The 15,436-nt window shown below is 32.7% G+C and overlaps 1 long non-coding RNA gene across 2 annotated transcripts; it reads left to right on the forward strand.

The window, feature by feature from the left end:
• Window positions 1-9,379: 9,379 nt before the first annotated feature.
• Window positions 9,380-15,069, forward strand: LOC127803347 (uncharacterized). 2 transcript variants are annotated; one of them, XR_008023503.1, is made up of 3 exons: window positions 9,380-9,414; window positions 14,671-14,742; window positions 14,829-15,069. It is a non-coding gene; the product is annotated as an uncharacterized LOC127803347 (long non-coding RNA). The 2 variants fall into 2 exon arrangements; XR_008023504.1 differs by lacking the exon at window positions 9,380-9,414 and adding an exon at window positions 14,038-14,584.
• Window positions 15,070-15,436: the final 367 nt, after the last annotated feature.

Here is a 15,436-nt window from a genome sequence, read left to right on the forward strand (position 1 = left end):
TATATATATATGTGAGTGTGGGCGGTTGTGTGGAAGATGGCTGCCTGACTTTGGGCGGGAAAACTTTTAATCCTAGCCATCAATGTATCAAAATTTGATCTCAGCCATCAAAATGTCTATACATCTATATAATAAAGCAAGAAGGTTTTTGAAATTGAGAGACAAATGTGAGGGGGACATTTTTGGATGGTTGAGATCAATAAATGGTTGAGATTAATGGCCCAGATCAATTCTTTTTCCCCCCTAAAACCATCCCATCCTCCCTCACCTCACGCACACACTCTGCCCAACCCGCTAACACACGCACACACTACCTCTCTCTCTCTCTCCCTCTCTCTCTTTCTTTCTCTCACAGTCACCCACCCACGCCATCGTCGCCACCCCCCCTGTCGCGCCCAACCGGCAGCCGCTCAATCGCCGTCGTCCCCCATCGGCCATACTGCCTCTCCCAACTTGAGATCTGGGTTTGCTGTGAAGCTTACTTGCAGCGATGGATGACGAAGACATTCAGTCGGCGAAGGAGGAGGAAGCAGAGGAGGAAGCCGAGTAGGCCGTCGGCGATGGCGAAGGTGAAGCGGCAGCAAGCAAGAGAAGAACGGCAGCGAGAAATCACGGCCGTCGGTAGCGCTCGATGGCGACCGACAGGTGAGTTACAGGAAGAAGACCGAGCCTGACGGAAAGGACCGCTGAAAGCTCAATGTGTGTGTAGCTTCACTGTGTGTATATATTTTACTGTGTGTATTGACTGCACTCTCACCCTGCAATTAAAACATAATAAGAACAAATCATAATAAAACTTTTATATTTTTTTTTTATTTTAGTGAGAGGTTTATACTCGCCAGTGTACGAGTGTAGTTGTAGTCCAAATTTAAATTTATATTTTCTGGATGAATCCAGGTCGTCCACTGAGAGATTTATTTATGGCAAAAGAAAAAGAATGTCACACACACGCACACGCATTTGGACAAATTGGCAACAAGATTTTTTTATGAGTTTTTTTTTAGACAACAGATACTAGAAAATAAAGTAAGACAGAAATTGAAATAAACATTAAACGTAAAAATATGAATTTGGATAGTGCTTGAGTTAAGACAATTTCGGTACCAACCCGTTGATTCCCAAATTTTAGCATAAAAGATTAGCAACATTAATTTAATTTCAGATATGAGGGTTTGTTATTAAATGCAATTAGAGATGATGATAGTTCTAGGTTAAGCAATCCCCATACATGATATGCGGGATTCTAATTTAAGCAACCACCATAAATCCAATTGCAATTAATACACAAAACAACTAAATTAATCATCTGGGTTTAGGTATGATAGCGTTTCCAGTTCTAGTAACTCTCATACATGGCATGAAAGCTCTAAGTTAGGCTTACGCTCCAATCCAAACCTAGTGATTTTTTAATAATTAATACATACTCATACTGAAATTTAAATTAATGTTACTTATTTAAAGCGCAGCTTTCTTTGGGAATCATTGGCGTTGGACACTGTCCTTGCCTTAACCCAAGATTAGATTTAGCTACTCATTTTTATTTGAAAGTTAATTGACAGGAATTTAAACAATGTAATTTAAATAACAGAATTTAAATGACAAGAATTAAAATAGCAGAAACTAACCGGCCATTTAGGCGGTGAATAATTTAAATGACAAGAATTAAAATTGCAGAAATTAAAGAGCATAAACTAACCGGCCATTTAGGCGGTGAATAATTAAAAGACAAGAATTAAAATTACAGAAATTTAAAAACATAAATTAACCGGCCATTTAGGCGGTGAATAATAAAGTAATAATAAATGACATAAGAATTAAAAAAAAAAGAAATGAAGGAAGTAAGATTACAAGAGAGAATACTAAAGAAAATGGGAAAGAACAAGAACAATTCTCAAAGAGAGAATTATAAGGAAACAACTAAACTTTGATTCAAGAATAATAATCACACTTACAAATGCAATCAAGTGATCTATTTATAGGCCATAAGATGCAATACAAACAACACAATTTCAATTATTCAACTAGACATAATTATATCTAATGGGCACTCACACACTTAAAGTTAAATGGATTTTAGCTATAATACACACCTAATATTAAATGGATTTTAGCTAAAATACATACCTAATAAAGCACTCATAAAGTTAAATGGATTTTAGCTATAATATCCACCTAATAGTTAAATGGATTTTAGCTAAAAAACACACCTAATAAAGCTCTCACATAAAAAATAAGAATAGATTTCTATAAATTGGTTTTTAATCTTTATTAGGATTAAAAATAATCCTTGGGCCTTCTCCAAATAATATCTTCCATGGGTTGCTCAAATTGGGCCTTAATTCTTCATGGACTTTAATTTTTTCATGGGTTTGATTTCTTCATAGGTTTGATTTTTTCATGGATTTGAATTCTTCATGGACTTGATTTCTTCATGGACTTTAAGTCTTCATGGGCTTGAATTCTTCATGCCTAAAAAAAAAATAAAAATAATTTAATGTTATTAATAAATTATATATTATATATATGTATTACACATGGCACATATATATATTAGATTATATTATATATATATTACATGCATGCATATAATGATATATATGTATTATATATAATTTTATATATTATTATTATTTACTTTAGAACTTCATTTCATTCATCTTTCAATTTAAATTTGCATATAACCATAAAATATATATTAATATCTAATTTAAACCATTTTTAAGATCAAAAGAAGGGTATAATTATAACAAATTTTTTATAAAATTAACCACTAATCATGTATATATTTTATGTATATAGATTTTATGTATGTATTGATTTGTCTCACTGTGTGTATATGCCTGAAGTTAACTGTGTGTGTGGCTCACTGTGTGTATGTATATATTACTATGTGTGTATGCCTGAAGCTCAGTGTGTATGTATTACTTACTGTGTACATTTCTTCGCTTGATGCGTGTGTGTATTACTCACTGTGTACATTTCTTTACTTGATGCTCACTGTGTGTGTGTGTATTACTCACTGTGCATGTAATATATGGTTCAATTTGGTATATATTGATAGTTCAAATAATATATATTTTTGTAGTCACTGATTCAATTTTATTCACAATATATTATAAATTAAAATTAATTAGTATATATTTCTGTAGTTCTTGAAAACTATTAATTAAATGTAGCACATAAATTATTAATCAAATTTGAGAGATCATACTTTTAAATACACCATAGTTCAAATTTATATGTAAGGAGAATGAGTATGACATTGATATACATGCTGATGCACTTAATTCTAAATTTTGTTTTTCACCTTTATTTCATGTAATATAGCTTTAGTTTTAATTAAATTTATATTATAATACTCTTAATTCTAAATAATTAAAAACAATCTCTTTATAAAATAAAAAAAATACAAAAATAATCCCCATAATTTATGTAGGATGATTTCTCTATTTTTTGATTTCAAATTTAAAATTATACTAAAAATAAAATAATTATTATTATTATCATCATCATCATACCTTAAAAACTTCAAGCATAATTTGCTCGGAAGCCCACTTAACCCAATATCAATAGTAAATCAAATTGCAAAACTTCAATCTAAATGCTAATTTCACATTATTGTGTAACTAAATTGAGAGTACATGACATCAGTGATAGTTAATGTTGTTATTCGCGATAAGCGTGACCTTAATACTATTTACATTCATGAGGTAAGCATAAAAGTCACTTGAACATTGTATATACACTAGTGTATACTCGTGTCTGTGTGTGTGTGTGTGTGCGTTCGCGACTATGAAGGGGGGAAGTGGCCATCAACGATGCCCGGGGGGCAGCTATCAACGACAGCGGGCGGGGGAGAGGGTGGTGAGCGCCATGGCCACTAGGGAGGGAGGGAGAGAGGGGAATCCAGGTTCCCTGAACCCCAAAATTCAAGGAACTTGGGTTTCCTGACTCCCGAGGTTTGAGGAACTCGGGATTCAGGGAACCTCGGTTCCTCGAACCCTGAAAGTCAGGGAACCTGGGTTCCCCGAACCCAGCGTCCGCCATGGGCGGTCACCAATGCCCCCCCCCAGCCGGGCGTTGATAGCCGCCAACAACACCCCCTCAGCCATTGACGTTCCTCGAACGTAGCGGTCGTCATGGGCGGCCGCCAACGCCTCCCTTCCGCCTGCTGACCGCTGATGGCCGCCTCCCCCTATTGTTAATATTATTTACACCGTGTCTTTTATTTAAATACACGTGCCTCTATTCTAAAGATACATCTATTCCGTGCCTTTACATAATGCATTTTAATTTTAATATTATTTACACCATATCTTTAAGCATATTTATATTCATTTTTTTATAATTTCGTGTTTAAGAACTATACACATTGTCTTCAGATACGTGATATAAGTGACTTTAGACTTTCAGTTTAATACGTGTCCAAGTTTAGTGTTTGATTATTTCGCGTTCAAATTTAATATTCGATTTTTTTTAGTTGCACCGTGCCTTTAGGCACGGGTTATCCCTAGTCTATATAATAAGGGAGGATGGTTTTTGAAATTGAGAGACAAATGTGAGGGGGATATTTTTGAATGGTTGAGATAGATTTTCTAAAGATTTGATGGCTGAGATTAGTGGCTTTTCCCCCCAAACGCATCACATCTCATTCTCCTTTTCTTTTTCTATGCCACTCCCTCTCTGTCAAACCCATTTTCTGTCAGCCTTTCCCCTTCTCTCTCTCTCTTTCTCTCTCAAAGGCCCTGCATCGTCGCCCTTGCCGCCCACTGCCGTTACGCCCTGCCAACCCAGCTCAAAGGTATATATATGTGTATCTCCATCTCATATATATCATTCCTTATCTCTCTCTCCATCGCGACTGTGTGTGTTTGTCCGTGACTGCTGAAGCTCCATGGACCATCGCAACTATGTTTGTATGTATATAGTCATTGTGTGTTTGTATGCATATAGTCACTGTGCATATATATTTCTTTAGTTTTTGTGTATATACGCGACTGTGTGTATATCACTGTGTTTATGTTTGTGTTTGTGATTGTATGTATAGTCATTGTGTGTTTGTATGTATATAGTCACTGTGCATATATATTTCTTTAGTTTCTGTGTATATACGCGACTGTGTGTATATCACTGTGTTTATGTTTGTGTTTGTGAGCATATCCAATGTCTGTGTTTGTATGTAATTACTGTGTGTATATAATTACTGTGTGTGTTTGTATATATGCTGAGGGCTGGCAGGAGGCACTCACTGTGTCTTGGAAGTTTCTCACGGAAGTTAGCCATTTGTATATAATTACTGTGTGTGTTTAATTAATTAATTATGAGAACATTTAATGATATTTCTAATTAATTAATTATAGTTACTGTGTGTGTTTGTATATAAAATGGTGTGCAAAGCAGGATGGATATTCTCTCAATAATTTAATTATACACATAATATTATGTGAATATTTCTAAAAAATAATATTCCGCTAAAAATATCATTAACACTTAATGATATTTTTATCGATCATTAACAGATTTATTAAAAAATTCATTAACTCACACGACATAACCACTGATTGATTGCACCAAATTAATTAAATAAAAAAAAAAAAGAAGAGAAATCACAAGTAAATAAAATTATACTTTAAGCTTGAGTGAGGGGATTAAAAATACTTTAATTATTATTTCTATTTAAACCTAGCCTTTGCTTTCAATAGTCCATAATTGAAATTTTTTAAATAAAAAAAGACACCAACCGTGACTAAATTATTTTTAAACAATTTATATTAAGACTGAAATTTATATTAAAATTTATATTAAAACAATTTATAGATTATTTTCAACAGTAGACGTGACTAAATTGTCATTTAAAAATTTATAAATTGTTTATAAAATGACTAATAATAATTATATTATGAATATTAATAATAATGAATAATGAATAATAATGAATAATTATAAATAATAATGAATAATCAATAATAATGAATAACTTTTTGAGTAAAATAACAAATATTAAATTTATAAAATAATTATTCATTATTATTGATTATTCATTATTATTTATAATTATTCATTATTATTAATATTCTTGTGTTTGGCGTGCATGAAAGAATACGAATTAAAATCTTAAAAAAGTAACATTGTTGTGTTTATATATAATAAAAATTATATATTATATATTATAATACCAAAATTTTTTTTTGTACGTAATGCCACCTAAGTGTTTATTTAGTTTCACGAAATAATTTTTGTTTTTTTATAAAACATTACTTTTGAGAATTTTTAAATGTTTTAAAAATAAATGCTATGTCTTTTTAAAATATAAAAATATCGATTGTAGTTGTCTTTTAGATTTCTTAGACTAACTAATATGTCCTAATTTCCTAAATCTCTTCAACATATATGTTATATATTGATGTGGAATTCAATCCTTTCAAACTCTGCTATTTGGATCTCATCATTTGGCGGAACAAATGAAAATGAATGAAATAGGGTTCTTCTCATATGGAGGAAACTTTAGTAATAAAATAAAATAAATTGAAAATTGATAATAATAATAATAATAATTTTCATCTATTCTTTCTCTATATCTTTTATGTTTTATCACTCCCAATTTGGGAGAAAAAAAAAATGATAATGGGAGAAAATTTCAATATATGTTTTTGATAACATTAATGCGAATAACTTTTTAAAAATTTAAATTTATCCTTAATTCTATGACACTGCCTCTTTTCTTTAAAAAGAAATTAATAGGTATTTGCTATTGGGTAGGTGCTAAGTTGCTTAATGATTAAAAAATATTAAATATATTACTAATCAATGTATGTTTATTATACTTTATTTTTGAATTTAAACATTTTTCATGCCAACTATGGGTGTGTTACCATACCACTAAATAATTTATTGATAACACTTTACTCTTTATGTAATTATGACATAAGAATTTAAGGTGTAATTAAATAATTATATTTTTGTAGGAATAACAATTTCTTGGGTTAGGAGGCTCATGCGCCCAATAGAAAAAAACGTTTAATTCAAGATTTTTTTTTTTAATTTTATTAATTCTACATTTTTATTTTATTATAATAAAATCTTTTTTAATTAAAATAACATAAAAAAAAACGTGTTCTCCGACCAAGAATTCCTAACCCATAGGGGTCGGGGAACACAAAGGTTCTCGACCACTCACAGTCGTGAACCCAAGTTTTTTCGACCCCAAATCGGAGTTCCCTCAATTGATGGTCACAACCATGACAGCCGACAAAAGATTTTTGAATTGTATAACACAAATGTAAGGGGGACATTTTTTCAATGGTTGAGATGGGTTTTGATTTTTCATCAATGGTTAAGATCAAGCTATGTTTCCCCCCCCCCCCCCAAAACCATCCCATCCTCACACGCACACACTCTTTCTCTTCTGTCCCGGCCCTTCCCCTTCTCTCTCTTTCTTTCTCTCTCAAAGCGCCAAACCCCTGCTGGCTGCTCTGCCTCTATCCCTTCCCCTCTCATTCTCTTTCTTTCTCTATCTCCCCTGCCCCTACGGCCGCTCGAACCGCCATCGCTCCCACCCAGCCACCGCTGTCGCCCTTGCAGCTGCTCACACCAATCGTCGCCTCCACCCGGCCACAACACAGCTTGCCTCGCCGTCCCCGTCGCCCCTTCTGTGTATGTATGTAATGTACGCCAAAAACGATGGTGTTCGTTGTTTACATACATATATGTTCATTGTTCTTTGGAATTAAATTTTATATGTATGCACAGAAGCAATCTAATGTTTGATATTCTTAGGAATCTAATGTTTGCTCATTTGAGTTACGTTTGACTATATAATGTTTGTTGTTCTTTGTTTAATGTTTAATGTTTAATGTTTATGTATGCACAAAAGCAATATAATGTTTGCTTCTCATTCGAGTTACGTTTGGAATCCAATGTTTAATGTTTGGAATTTAATATTTACTCATTCCAAATGGAATCTAATGTTTGCTTCTCTCTCTTTGTCTAATGTTTAATGTTTTCTGTCAAATGGTATTCTCTTAAATAAAGTTTCACATATATATTTATGTAGCACATATATGTGTATGGGTATGTGTATATATCTGTATGGGCAGCAAAAGATGCTCCATGCGTGGCAATTTTTTAAAAATTTATTTTTTTTTAAAATTAATATTTAATTTTAAATATCAATTAAGTATTCTAAATATCAATTTTTTTTAAAAATAATTATGGACTATAACATTTAAATTTTTTTAAATAAAAAAAACTAACAATGTAAAAAAACCAATGGTGTAAATTGAAATTGGTTACTCAAAAAGGATAACATAAAAAGAATAACTAATTATGAAATTGGTTAAAATAACATAAAAAAAACGTGTTCCCCAACCAAGAGTTCCTGACCCATGGGAAGGGTTTTCGATCACTCACTGTCAGGAACAGAAAATTCTTCGACCTCGAATCAGGGATCCCTCCATTGATGGCCGCAGCCATGGCGGTAGGCAACGGGCGACGGTTGCCATGACAGCTATGTGTGTTCGTGTATATATAGATATATATAAATGTGTGTATAAAATAATTATTCATTATTATTTATAAAATGACATTATTATCTGTTGAAATTTATTTTTTTGCCTAAATTTATGTTTGAACTTTCCATGTGATAATTATTCATATCAGGCTTTGATTTTGGTTTTAATTTCATTTATATAAAACTGTAGTCAGCTAGGAAAGATAAGAGTTCAAATTTGGACAATTGTTGTGCTCCAATTTTAATTTTATTATTTTAATGTGATTGTTAAAATACATCTTGACTATAACCTATTAAGTATTTTCCATCCATTACAGTTATTTATTTAAATAAAATATTAAATTTTATTATTTGATTTGGTAGCAACTGATTTGGAAATAACATGACATTGCCAATTAAACATTTTTAGGTTGAAGTACAACAGTTATGGACAATATCACTATTTTTGGTCAAGTAAGTTTTTTTTTTCTTCATATAATTTTAAGTACCTCTCTTATAATGTAAGGCCTATTTTTTTTTTTTTTTTTAAGAAATTTATCATATCTAATTTTCTTCTAATAGAATTTTTTTTCCTCATACTTTATAGGCGGATGGAGACTTACACCGAACCGTAATATCAATTCCCTTTACTAATTTTTTTATTTATGTGTATAAAGTTTTATTTATCACTTTAACATGTTTGTATGTATAGGTTCAATTTCTTCAAGAAAGAAACGTTAATGTTGTTATTCGCGATGAGCGTGACCTTAATACTATTCGCATTCGTGAGGTAAGGATATACATTTTCTTACCATTTTAAAAATAATTTATAAATATATTATACTTATTTTTTATTATAGGCAAAGGCAAAAGAAAAAGAAAAGGCTATCCCTTCTGGCAAAGGAAAGAAAAAAGTACATCATGTGGTATGGTTTATCAACAAGTTTTAAAAGTTTCTTTTTCGAATATTATCATATAGATTTTTTTAGGAATTACATAGTGTCATATACTCTTTTTTATGTATATTTTTAAAAAGTTTTTTTTTTTCAAATATTTATTCAAAATTCTTTTTATTGAATGTGAAATATTTTTCTAAAACATGTTAAAGTAAGCATTAATCTGAATTTTTAATATGTTTGTCTATTAAAAAGAGAAGAAAACGAATAAGAGAAGAAAATATATAAGAGAAAAACATAAAACAAAAATAGGAAACTACATAATATAGTTTTTTTAATTTTTTATTTTCCGTATAAGAAGTTTTTAAGGAAAGAATAAGAAGAGTGAAAAGGAAATTAGAAAATATCACACGCTAAAGAGATGGGTAGTGTCTTTAAACTAACAAGTGCATACTCCTAAAATATTCTCATTATAGGCACACAATTATAATGTGTTATCAAAAGCTGTATTGGCCCAGCGTGCACGACGAGAACGTGAAAAAATTCAAAAGTCATGTTCTGCATATCAATTGGGACAACGCTTGCGACGAGAACGAGAAAAATCAAATGAATGTATTAACCCAAGACAATCTTCTTTAACACCAATTCGTCGCGATCGCACTCGCCTGGAGTGGAAAACAATAACTGAAGATTCTTATTCGGCACAAAAACGAATAATGGTTACCCATCATTCTACACGTTCGTTTTCTATACCAATCACATCTTTGGCTCTGCAAAGAAATCGGTAAACTATTGTGTATAATCTTGAAATACATACTTTACTCATACCGTTTTGTTTTACAAATTTTTATTTATACACAAATATTCATAGGTCTACTCCTATAAATCAATTTCTTCAAGAAGATTTATGTACAGATGATGAATTAGAAGATATGCCTATGAGTACATCAATTGACGTCCGAGTACACAAAGATTCTTACCGTCATTATCTTGGCAAGATGGATGTATTATGTCCTTATTGTTCAGCCTTACATTGGATGGATGAAAAATTGACAAAATCATCTATGAAGCGCCCCTTATTCGGAACTTGCTGTTTAGAAGGAAAGGTTAGGCTACCTTTACTTATTACACCCCCTCCACCACTTCAGGCGTTGTATGATGGGAATAATGATCAATCAAAATCATTTCGAAGTTATACTCGAGTGTACAACGCAGCCAATGCTTTTACGAGTCTTGGTGCTACATTAGATCCTAGAGTACTCAGTGGAAAGGGCCCTACATCATTCACAATTCATGGGGAATTGTGACATCGAACAGGATCGCTACAACCACAACCAGGGCAGGATGCGAGTTATGCTCAACTATATATCTATGACCCTGATTCAGCTTTAGAAATTCGTAATCGTAGAAATCCTATCTTGAGAAGGGATGTTCTCAAAACTATTCAGGATAATTTGTTGGAAGTCAATGCATTTGTAGATAAATTTCGCCAGGCTCATGTCATTTTACATCAATTAGACTCGACAGGACACAATATACCAGCTCATCTTCATTACAATTCAAGAACTGATCGACGTCGGTATAACCTACCAACTGCAGATGAGATTGCGATTGTAATACCAGGTGATGGAACAGAGGCAAGTGGAATGAGAGATATTATCTTACATTTTCGAGGAAATAATGAGTTAATGCAAATTAATGAATGTCACCCAGCATATTTGCCATTACATTATGTTTTATTATTTCCATATGGTGAGCTTGGATGGGAACCTGAGCTGAAATTGTGGAATGTTCAGTATGATCGACCTTCAACTGATCGACTTACTCAAATGGATTTTTATAGTTATCGTTTGTTTGAACGATCCACAGAGTATTCAACAATTTTGAGAGGTGGGAAACTATTTCAAGAGTTTTTGGTAGATGCTTGGGCTGCAACTGAGCAAAATCGATTGACATACTACAAGCTTAATCAAGGGAAACTTCGGGCTGAGCTTTACCAAGAGTTGTCGGATATGGATCCAGATTATGTGCGACCTGATCAAATTGGTCAAAGGTTTGTTTTGCCATCTTCGTTTACTGGTAGTCCTAGACATATGTTTGAAAATTTTCAAGATTCAATGGCTATCACGCGATACAACCAACACCCAGATATTTTCCTGATCATGACTGCAAATCCCAATTGGCCAGAAATTACTTCAGCATTATTACCACATCAAAAACCTATTGATCGTCCTGATTTAATTGCCCGTGTTTTTGAGTTGAAGAGAAAATGTTTGATGAAGGTGATAGAAACAAATAAAGTGTTTGGAAATAAAGTTGCACATGTTTTTACAATTGAATTTCAAAAACGAGGCCTCCCTCATATGCGTGCACTTTTATTTCTTAAAGGCCTAGACAAAATTCAGACATGTGCTCAAGTAGATAAATTAGTCTCTGCAGAATTTCCAGACCCAAAAAGATGATCCTATGCTTTTTGAAACTATCAAATGTTGTATGGTACATGGACCGTGTGGTGCTCGAAATCCGCAAGCACCATGTATGGAAAATGGTAGATGCACTAAGAGATACCCTCGAGTTTTTACAGAAACAACAACTATGGATCAAGATGGATACCCTATCTATCGTCGTCGCAATAATGGTCAAGTACATACTGTGAGGGGGCAAGAAGTTGATAACAGGGATGTCGTACCATACAATGCATATCTTTCTAAACTTTTCAATTGTCATATAAATGTGGAAGTTTGTGCTGGAATGAGATGTGTCAAGTATATACATAAGTACATTTATAAGGGTTATGATCGTACAACGATGGTGTTAGGAATGATAAATGAGATTCAACAATATCTCGATGCAAGGTATATTGGCCCTCCAGAAGCTGCTTGGCGAATATTTGGTCATCCTTTGCATGCGGAGATGCCAACAGTTGTACGATTGGCACTGCATTTACCTGGAATGCATCGCGTTGTTTTTAACCCAGAAGAATCATTAGAAACGATTCAATCTAGAGTTGGTCAACAAATGTCAACTCTTACTGGCTTCTTTGCATATTGTGCTGGCAGTGAAGATGAATGTCCATTCACTTATCAAGAATTTCCACAACATTATGTTTGGCTCAAGTCTGAAAAGAGATGGAAATCAAGAGAAAGGGGATATGCAATTGGTAGAATGTATTTTGCTAGCCCTAATTGTGGTGAAAGATTTTATCTACGTTTGTTACTAACCGTTGTTAAAGGACCAAAGTCGTTTCAGTCTTTACGCACGGTCGATAATGTTGTGCATGATACATTTAAATTAGCATGTGTTACAAGGGGGCTTTTAGAAGATGATGAAGAATGGATACAATGCTTGAAAGAGGCTGTAGTTATGAAAACTGGATATCAATTGAGGAGATTGTTTAGTATTATTCTTACCCAGTGCTCTCCACTAAATCCATGTGCATTATGGAATCAATTCTCAACGCATATATGTGATGATCTTGCACATAAGATTCGTACATTGTTTGCCATTTCTAACCCAACTGAGGCTCAAATTAAAGATTATGGTCTCCATCTTTTGAATCAAATGCTTCATGAATCAGGTAAAAGTTTAATTGACTTCCCACCTATGCCACAACCTACCGTAAATTGGAGTGCAGTAGTTGGTAATCGATTGATATTCGAACATCGACAATTGCAGAGTGAGGCACAACAGACAGATCCACAAATTTCCATTGATTGTCTCAACAATGGACAGCGGAATGCTTATAACACAATTACTTCTTCAGTTTTTCAAAATAAAGGAGTTGTTTTCTTTCTGAATGGGGGTGCCGGAACAGGGAAAACATTTTTGTACAATACGATAGCATTAAAATGTCGCAACCTTGGGCATATCGTTATTACTGTGGCTTCATCTGGAATTGCATCATTGTTACTGGTCGGAGGTCGCACTGCACATTCAACATTTTCCATCCCATTAGATGTGTTGGAAAATTCAAATTGTGGGCTTAGTAAACAATCATTACAAGCTGAGTTATTTAGAGAAACAAAACTCATAATTTGGGATGAAGTTCCGATGCAACATAGATATTGTGTTGAGGCGGTTGATCGTACATTGAGGGATATTTGTGATAGTGACAAGCCATTTGGGGGTATTACTGTTGTTCTTGGTGGAGACTTTCGACAAATCTTACCAGTTATACCCAAAAGAGTTCGTGAGCAAATTGTGAATGCATCATTAAGACACTCTGTTCTATGGAAGCATATACATATCTTAACTTTGGATTTGAATATGCGCTTGAATCATGAAGACCGTGAAAATGCTAATTTTGCAAATTTCTTGATGGAGGTAACACTACTATAACATTTGTGCCATATTATATAGATTATTTTAAATTAATAAATTGTGTTTTCATTCTTATTTTTTTATTGATTTCACTTTTTTTAGATTGGGACCAATCCTCAAGAAATCGTTAACCTTCCATCAACAATACACAAATGTCAAGATTTGAATGAATTACTCTCTACAGTTTACCCACGATTGAACATAATAGAGACGTCAACCCCAACATTTTTAACTGAACGCACAATTCTGTCTGCGCGTAACGATGATGTCAGTGACATCAATACTACTGCATTGAATATCTTTCCAGGGAGATTACATACTTATCTTGCAGCAGATAAAATGTCTGAAGATAATGAAGTCGATCCTACTATTACAAATAGATATCCTAATGAATATTTAAATTCATTGGATCCTCCTGGGTTGCCAACTTTTAAGTTAGAGTTGAAGGTGGGTTGTCCTATAATATTGTTGAGAAACATTGCACCGAAAGATGGACTATGTAATGGTACAAGATTGATGGTTACTAGGTGCGACACTCGCATAATTGAAGCTCAAATTTTAACTGGAGAAAAGTTTGGCAATTTGGCATTCATACCAAGGATATCTTTGGCACCATCTTCTTCAGAAATGCCTTTCCAAATGACAAGACGTCAATTTCCAGTCCGATTGGCATATGCCTTGACCATTAATAAATCTCAAGGACAATCTGTGAAATTTGTTGGGGTTGATTTGCGCATACCAGTGTTTAGCCATGGGCAATTATATGTGGCATTGTCCAGATGTACATCATTTGATCGTATAAGTATTCTGCTCCCTAAAGATTGTTTGGATTCTACTACAAATATTGTTTATCCTGAAGTGTTGTTGTAGTGTTCAGAAGGTAACCATGTAGATTTATTTCTATTGATTATATAACTTTTTTTAAAATTTAAATTTGATAATAATTTGAAATATGGACTTCTGTAGGATTGGATGGAAAAATATATGGAGCTTAAAAGGAGAAATACAACTGTCTTGCTTCGATGGGGATGTAATAAGGTAATTTCAATCTCAAAGTATATTTTGATATGTATATTTCCAACAAATGTACTAATCTATATTTTTTTTATTTCACAAATTACCAGATTATTGTGCATGTTCCTCATTGGGGATACATACAAGTTGATACGAAGATTTTTTGGAAAGTAATGAGGAGGAAGTTCGGGCAAACACATGTTTAAAGACATGTTATTGACACATTTTTTGTAAAGTATACATATTTTGTAAATGTTTAACCTACTTTTTGTAAAATTTTAACTCACTCTTTTGGTGAATGACAATATAATGTTTATTTTTTTATGTAATTATAATTTGATTGGCAGCAGTAGCACTAATTGGTGTGTATTTTAATTTTAATTTCTATTTGCAGCAATAGCAGTAATATTTGATATTTTATTTTTTTTTTAATATTTGATTGGTAGCAATAGCACTAACTGGTATGTATTATTTGATATTTAACTTTTAATTTAATTTGTTCAAATTGTAAAGTATTTTTTTTAATTTAACTTTTTTATTTTTTATTATACAACATTAATAATATTATTTACAAAATATTATTTACACCGTGCCTTTAGGCACGGGCATTCCCTAGTTTTAGACAATTCAAAAATCATCCTGTTTTATTATATAGATATATAATCTATAATTGTTAGTCTATTAGTAATATATGTATATACATAGCAATAGTATTCTG

Source organism: Diospyros lotus, chromosome 6 (assembly GCF_014633365.1).
Source record: "Diospyros lotus cultivar Yz01 chromosome 6, ASM1463336v1, whole genome shotgun sequence".
Taxonomy (NCBI): Eukaryota; Viridiplantae; Streptophyta; class Magnoliopsida; order Ericales; family Ebenaceae; genus Diospyros; species Diospyros lotus.